The sequence below is a fragment of the Gossypium hirsutum genome, chromosome A07 (genome assembly GCF_007990345.1).
Source record: "Gossypium hirsutum isolate 1008001.06 chromosome A07, Gossypium_hirsutum_v2.1, whole genome shotgun sequence".
Lineage (NCBI taxonomy): Eukaryota > Viridiplantae > Streptophyta > Magnoliopsida > Malvales > Malvaceae > Gossypium > Gossypium hirsutum.
The window spans coordinates 57,890,694-57,899,495 of record NC_053430.1 but is presented as its reverse complement, the minus strand read 5'-3'; positions in this window follow the sequence as shown (position 1 = coordinate 57,899,495).

Here is an 8,802-nt window from a genome sequence, read left to right as displayed (position 1 = left end):
TTGCTTCAATTATAATTACTTGCTACAGCTCAAACCCGAATTTCCTAGCTTATTTCAGCTCATTAAGTATTTTCATATAATTTTGAGCTAGCCGAAATTATTATGTCAGCTAGATAATATTTAATTTTGTTAATTTGTGATAATTAATTTGTCTTGATGTTATTTCTCTAGGTTTACTCGAATCTATGAAGAATTAATTGTGTTCATTTCCCTTGTAGGTTCTGCCGAATATAGGAGAGCATTTAAGGCTAGGTGCATGCACAATTTTATTCAATGAATGGGAAGATTCATACACGACCAAGTTCAAGGCCAAAGAAGGTTCATGAATGGTTTGTTACATGCATTTCTAGCTGATGATTGGCTTCCCTAAGTACCTATTCGACCAAGGAGTAGTTATCTAATTAATGGCCTAAGTTTAGTTCATGAATGAAGTTAAAAGAAGATGCATGGACAACAAGTTACAATGAATGGGAGAATGCATCTAGTTCTTGTTACATGAATTGTTTGCTGTTCATTTGGCTTCTCTAGGTGACTATTCAACCAAGAAGCATCTATTGGATGTCACATACATGCCATAGCCAAATTTGGATCACCCATTAAACTCCCATGCATTCATCTTCTTCAAGACATTACCTTGGTTCATGAAGCTGGCCTTTGAAGCTCCAATCAGCTGAACATAGTTTATTTATGAACATTTTCTAGAATATCCCAACATATTCATAGCCAATTTACTTAGTTCTTAAGCTTGGACATTTGACCATTCGGCTATCATTTTCAAGGCTATAAATAGTTTGTTCAAATATATTGTAAAGGACTTTTGGCCAAATTATTAATGAAACTTTGTTTCTATGAGGTTTACTCCCTTTCAAATTTCGTACGAGTTTCGAGAGACTTATCTAGTGAGCTAGTGGCATCAACCGAACTCTTTTTCTGAACTTATCACCTAACTTTGGTGTGGCATTCTCCTATCATTCTACGTTCCATCCAACTACCTTAAACAATATAAGATTTAGGGCGATACTCGATATAGTATCGAATCTTTCTTGAAGTTTAAGTTGCTCACCATTCCAACCAACTATCTTTACTTCACTTGTTATCCTAAACTGAGCCTATCCAAATCCTTCCTATCCTTATTTCTTTCTAGCCGAATCTACTATTTAAGACTTAGCCAGTTTTGAAATCTCGTCTTATTAATATTAAACTTATTAAGCCAATTCAAACAATTCGCCAATCTTGTGAACGACACTTCTCAAATACGACCAGGCAATCATACGTGGACTCGACTCAAATGACCAAGCCGGATCACTTCACAAAACTTACCTAAAGATACATATTTGGTCACATTTCCATCCTTCACATTTAGTTCAATACATTTCCAAAACATACCATATTTTAAGCACAATCAAAACAACATAACACATATTATAACTTGACCATATTGAGATTAATTCATCACATACCACATTGGCTATTCAAACATGCATCAACACATTACCACATTAACACATACTAGTAAGGCATCTATAAGTACCAAAATGACACAAACCAACCAATATCAAATGGTACCAAAAGAACTTATACATGCCAATATCATCAACTAAGATTCAATTAGATACCAACACAAGTCCACCTATACATGTCATTATAACCTTGGCCAAAACATCAAAAACTACCGCTATATTCGCTGGATAGTGTGATAGATCTCCGATGAGCTTCCAAACCGATCGAGCTTCCTATTATCTATAAAACATTGGAAAGAAAACTACGTAAACACATAATGTTTAGTTAGTTCATAAAACATGAACATAACTTACCATTTCAATACATAACATTAAGATTAAGCATAATATAATCTAACCGAAAGTTTGGCACAAGCCTAAGCACCATCAACAACACAAGTTAGTGCATTCAAACATAATTTACTTAAATTAATATGGGGTAAACTATTTGTACATGAATATAATTCATTTGATTTCATCACTTTCATAAACATAAGTATACTTCCATTGAAGCTTACCATTTCAATCCTCTTCATAATTACATGATATAGTTTATTTGAACACTTACCGTTTCATTCCTTTCCATGTCCATTGAATCATTTATAATAACATCGGATACTCGGGAAAGCTCACACGAAGTGTGCTAAACATATAATCTAACCTTTCCTTTACATCGTTGCTCACACGAGCTGTGAAATGGGCATGCTCACACGAGCAGTGAGTCGGAATGTAAGCTACACGATGCTTCTTACACGAGCTATGGAGTATCGGCAACAAATGTAGGACCTCAGACATCGGTAGGACATTCAAGACCATCACTCGAAACATGAAAAACCTAATGACATGTCATTTTTTTACTACGAATTTTTAAAGTTCAAACGGGGCTCGATAATCGTCATAGCATTGTTGGATATTCATCATTCAATTATATGACACTTAACATAATAACATATAATAAAAAATAACATTAGAAATGATACTTATGCATATGAACTTACCTCGATGATTTGAGCGTAAAAACAAATTCGATCAATCTGAGGCTTTAGTTTTTCCCCAATCTAAATTTGTACGAGGTCTTTCTTGATCTAAATAGACAAATTCAATCCATTTAATACTTCTATTATTCAATTCCGTCCATATTTCATATTTTTGCAAAATTACCATTTTGCGCTTAACTTTTTAACTTTTTATTTAGTCCTTAAGCTCATATATTGAAATTTAAACATTATCACCCTTTTCTCATGCTAGTAGAATTCTCTAGGGACCTAAATCAATCCATACAAATCATCATTTCATAAATTTACCATGAACTTTTACCATTTTTACAAATAAGTCCCTAAATGTTATTTTCATAAAAAATTACTTTACAAAACTTATTTATATATTAACAAGTATTCATAATCTAAGATCAAACATCAAGAATCATGCAAGAACATTCATGAAAAACCCTAAACCTTTAACAATTTTACAAATTAATCCATGGGCTAGTTAGATTAAACTAAAACGACTTAAAAAACATAAAAATCATTAAAAATGGGACAAAATCACACTTACATGCAAAGAAATAGCTTGACCGAACTTGTCTTCCCCTTTAATGGTCAATTTCAGCTATAGATAAAGAAAATAAGGAAGATGATAACCTTTTCATCTTTTAATTCTTTTACATTTTCAATTAATTGTCAAATTCCTTAACTGACCTTTAAAAACATTCAAAATTTCAAATAAACCTTGCCATGAATATCCATTAACCATAAAAATAGTCTAATTGCTATTTAAGTCCACTCACTTTAAGGTTCCATGGTCATTTGACCCTTTTTACTAAGAGAACACTTTTGCATCTTTTACGAATTAGTCCTTTTCACTTAATTAAGCATGCAAACGTCAAAATTTCTTAACGAAATTTTTATACAACCTTACTAACATTCCATAAATATTAAAATAATAATAAAATAAAATTTTACTTATCAAATTTGTGTTCTCGAAACTACTGTTCTGATTTCATTGAAAACGGGCTGTTACAAGTAGTGTCTTACCAACTTGCAGCAGTCATGCTCCTATAGCCTCAGGAACCTTAAAAATAGATTAGGAATGGATTTGGAAACAGAAACTCCAACCCCAAAACTGTTGCTTTTCGCAAACAAATCACTTCCTTTTCGCAACAAGGCATGAACTTGCAAAATATTTGCCCCTTATGTACCAGTCATCACCATCAACCATTTTTTATGTAATTGCTCAATGAGCAATCATCTTTGGATTTCTTGCCTATTGTTGCTCCAAGACTTAGCTAGTTCAAATGGCTCAAAGCTAATGTTGACTCAAAGGTTTGGTTCTAAAAAGTTCAAATTCCTTAGAAATACGTGAACTGTTTCTTTTTCAGAGAAGAAAATTTTGGCTTGTATGGAACTCATTGGTCTTCACAAGTAAACCCATTCCAAGTGATATTATCTCAAGAGCTTTAGCAAAAGTAAATGAATTCTTTGGCCTTGCTACCGTGATTAAAAAGAAAATCCCTTTACCTACAATTGTAGGAGTAACATGGAGGGCACCACAAGCACAATGGCATTAACTTAATACAAATGACTCCATCATGGGGAATTTGGGAATAAAGTGTTAGATACAAGACTTAGCTAGTTTGAATGGCTCAAAGCTAATGTTGTCTCAAATGTTTGATTCCAAAAAGTTCAAATAACTTAGAATTACGTTAACTGCTTCACTATTTGAGAAGAAAATTTTGGCTGGTATAGAACTCATCAGTCTTCACAAGTAAACCCATTCCATGTGATATTACCTCAAGAGATTTGGCAAAAGCAAGCGAATTCTTTAGCTTTGCTACCGTGGTAAAAAAATCCCTTCAACCACATTTGTAGGAGTAACATGGAGGTCATCACAAGAACAATGGCACAAACTCAACGGATGACTCCATTGGACTTTGGGAATAGTGTTGAATCTCTTATAAGAGATAATAATGATAAATGGGTTATTGGTTCATATCTATTTATCTAGTTGCCTCGAATGGATTACTGGTTCATATCAGTTTATCTCACTTGGCTCGAGTGTAGAAATTGAACTTTGAGCAGGACTTTGCTGTCCATGTTTGAACTACACTCCAAACATGTCTTCAGAAAAAGTAATGGTATTGTAGCCATCAAACATATCTTCAGGGTAAGCAATAGTACTGTGAGTAAATCAAAATTTTCAAATCAATATTATTGAAAGTGACAACCAACAATATGAATAATAAAACCGACATAGATAATATAAAAAAGATTAATACTATGAACTTCCGTGTTAATATAAGGAACAGCCTCGGTCACGCTTCCAACTCAAGCCTGTTATTTTCTGAAACATCCGGTACTATCATGCATCAATTTTTTTTCTTTAATTTACGAATGATCCTTTATCGACCTAAAAGATATTATCTTTAATAACATATAATTAATGATCAAAGTGATTCACAAAAGAAAACATAATAAATTACTTCTTTAAATCGATAAAGATAATAAATTAAATGCAACAAGTGATTCCAAATGATAATAAAATACATCTTGATCAATGTCGACTTAATCTAGAGAAAGGATTAGAATCTCATTCAGTGTAAAATCAGAAAAATATAACATGCAATATAAGGTTTGGCAGTAACAACTGCTAAAAGCCATTAAAATATTAAACAAGCAGTAAAAATGGAGAAAGGGAAGAATAAATAGAAATTGCCGAGCATCTTATGTTAAGTTTAGTTCCCATGCAAAGGTGGCCATGCACGACATACAAAGGTGGTCATGCTCCTGGAATCGCAGCAAGCAGTGGTGCCATGGTGTGCAGCAACTGAAGTTTGAAGCTGCCAATCTATTTGCTGTTTTTAGTTCCATTTTGATTGTTTTGTAATCTAGTTCATGTTGAACTAAGTAGGTAAATGTTTTGATATTGATTGACTGAAAAGTCAGCAATGCAAGTTGTACAAGCTAATCTTGTAAGTTTCAATGCAAATTAGTGGAGTTAGGTAGTTGATTAGGTGATTACTTGTTTGTTTTACTTGTTGACTGATATATGTAATGGCTTAATGCCTTGTTGATTAGTTAATGAAAGATATCAGCTCATTTTTCATTCAATCTTCTTCTCTCTTTTCTGTTTTTTCACTTGCTAGTTTCATCTTTCTGTTTTCTGCTTCCGAGCTTGCTTCTTCACCAAGGCTCGAGGCTTACTACTCAAGCAAGACTAGAAACAGCTTGTTGCTGCCTCTTGCACCAACAATTGGTATCGAGAGCTCTTGTCTTAGTGAACCTGTTGCTTCAAAACAAGGAACTTGATGGCTTCTTCAGGATTTTCACCAGCAGCCCCACCAGTCTTCAATGGAGAAGGCTTTCACATATGGCTGGTCAAGATGAAGACTTACCTACAGGCCTTCGATCTATGGGAAGTTGTCAACACAGATACTGAGCCAGCACCACTAAGGGCTAATCCCACAGTAGCTCAGATGAGGCAACATGCTGATGAGAGGACCAAAAGGCACAAAGCCATGTCCTGCATCCAGAACTGTGTGTCAGATGTCATCTTCACCAGAATCATGGCCTGTGAGACTCCAAAACAGGCCTGGGATAAGCTTAAGGAGGAGTTTCAAGGCACTGAGAGAACAAGGCAACAGCAGCTGTTAAACTTGAGAAGGGATTTCGAGAATTTGAAGATGAAGGAAGAAGAAACAGTGAAGCAGTACTCAGATAGAATTATGGCAGTGGTTAACAGCATAAGGCTCCTAGGTGAGCACTTTGATGAGGCAAGAATTGTGGAGAAAGTCCTCTCCACTTTGCCTGAGAGATATGAGGCAAAGATATCCTCCCTAGAGGACTCAAGAGACCTTGCTAGCATCTCTTTGACTGAGTTAATCAACACCTTCTATGCTCAGGAACAAAGGAGAGCTAGCAGAGCTGAAGATCACCAAGAAGGTGCATTTCAAGCCAAGGCCAGAGAAACCTCGAGCACTAATGCTCAAAGAGGCAAAAAGCCTTGGAAAAACAGGCCTAAGCCTGATGCTGCAAGGAGCAATGACCAGCCCTGCAGATATTGCAAGAAGCCTGGCCATCCAGAAGACAGATGCTGGTTTAGGCCAGATACAGTATGCCAACACTTCAAGAAGAAGGGCCATGTTGAAAGGGTCTGCAAAAACAGAAGTAAGCCAAGGCAGAATCAATTTCAGCAGTCAAAGGTTGAAGCTCGAGTAGCTGAGGACAGTAGTGACCAAGAAGAACAGGTCTTTGCTGTTTCCTGTGTAGCTTCTGAGAAGAAATGCTCCAAAGGCTGGTTGCTGGACAGTGGTTGCACTAACCACATGTCACCAGATGCCTCCTTGTTTAAAACCTTGGACAGAAGTTATAAAACCAAGGTCAAGGTTGGAAATGGTCAGTTTATAAGGGCTGAAGGAAGAGGAGAAGTGCTGATATGTACTCCCACAGGCAACAAGATCATTCCAAATGTGCTGTTGGTACCACAGATTGACAGAAACCTTCTCAGCATAGCTCAACTGCTCGAGAAAGGTTATTATGTTGTGTTCAAGGATAAACAATGCCACATTACTGATCCAAGTGGATCAAGCCTTATGACAGTCACAATGACTGACAAATGCTTTGAGGTTCACTGGGCAAATGACTCAAACTCAGCATACACAGCCTCTGTTGAAGACTCCAAGCTTTGGCATCAAAGGCTTGGACATGCCAACTTCAGATCAATGGCTCGATTGGCCAAAGAGGGCTTGGCAGAGAACTTCATCAGCTCAGTGGAGCATGATGATGTGTGTGAAGTTTGCCAAATGGGGAAACAGGCAAGACTGCCATTTCCTACAAATTCAGCTTGGAGAGCTACTGAAAGACTGCAGCTGGTGCACTCTGATGTATGTGGCCCGATGAGGACTGAATCACTCAGCAAAAACAGGTATTTCATCCTCTTTATTGATGACCTTACAAGGTTTTGCTGGATTTTCTTTTTAAAACACAAGTCTGAGGTAGCTCAAGTGTTTGTGAAGTTTAAAAATGCTGTAGAAACAGAAACAGGTTGCAAGCTGAAATCGATAAGGACTGACAATGGCACTGAGTACACTTCAGCAAGCCATTTGCAATGATGCTGGTATCAAACATCAGCTTACAAATGTCTACACACCTCAGCAGAATGGGGTAGCTGAAAGAAAGAATAGAAGTCTGATGGATATGGCCAGATGTCTTCTGTTTGAAAAGAAACTGCCCAAGACCATGTGGGCTGAGGCAGTAAACACTGCTGTTTACCTTCAGAACAGGCTTCCTACTAAAGCTCTTGCATCCGAGACACCTTTCGAGGCTTGGTTCAGTTTCAAACCTTCCTTGGCACATCTGAAGGTGTTTGGTTGCCTGTGTTATGCACAAATACCAGCAGCAAAGAGAGACAAGCTCTCCAAAAGGGCTCAACCAGGTGTTCTAGTAGGCTACAGCTCAGTCAAGAAGGGCTACAGGGTTCTGGATCCCTTGACAAACAAAGTCCAGGTGAGCAGAGATGTCATCTTTGATGAAAAAGCCTGCTGGAATTGGGAGAAAAATGAGCCAGAAGCAGTTTCAGAAGACCTAGTGCCTAATCAAGCTGAACTTGAGCAGCTAGGATCTGAAATGGATGTTGATGATGTGCCTGTGAGAGGCACAAGGCCCCTAGAAGATATTTATGAAAGGGCACAGGTTGCAATAGCAGAACCTAGCAGTTTTGAAGAGGCTGAGGCAGATGAAGGCTGGAAACTAGCTATGGTCAATGAAATCAACATGATTGAGAAGAACCATACATGGGAGCTAGTTGATAAACCTACTGGAAAGAAGACCATTGGAGTAAAATGGGTCTATCGAGTAAAACAGAATGCAGATGGCAATCTGAACAAGCTAAAAGCCAGGCTTGTTGTCAAAGGATTTAACCAAAGGTATGGTCTAGACTACCTGGAGACATTTGCACCAGTAGCCAGGCTAGACACAGTTAGAATGATAGTTGCCTTGGCTGCTCAACATCAGTGGACCGTTCATCAACTTGATGTTAAGTCTGCATTTCTCAATGGTTTCCTGGAAGAAGAGATCTACATCGAGCAACCTCAAGGATTTGTGATCACTGGCAAAGAACACATGGTGTACAGACTGAAAAAGGCTTTATATGGCCTGAAACAGGCTCCTCGAGCCTGGTATGCTCGAATTGACTCTTACTTGCTCAGTTTGGAATTTGAGAGAAGTCCCAGTGAACCAACACTGTATGTGAAGAAGAACCAAGCTGAAACTCAGCTTATTCTGTCACTCTATGTTGATGATCTATTGGT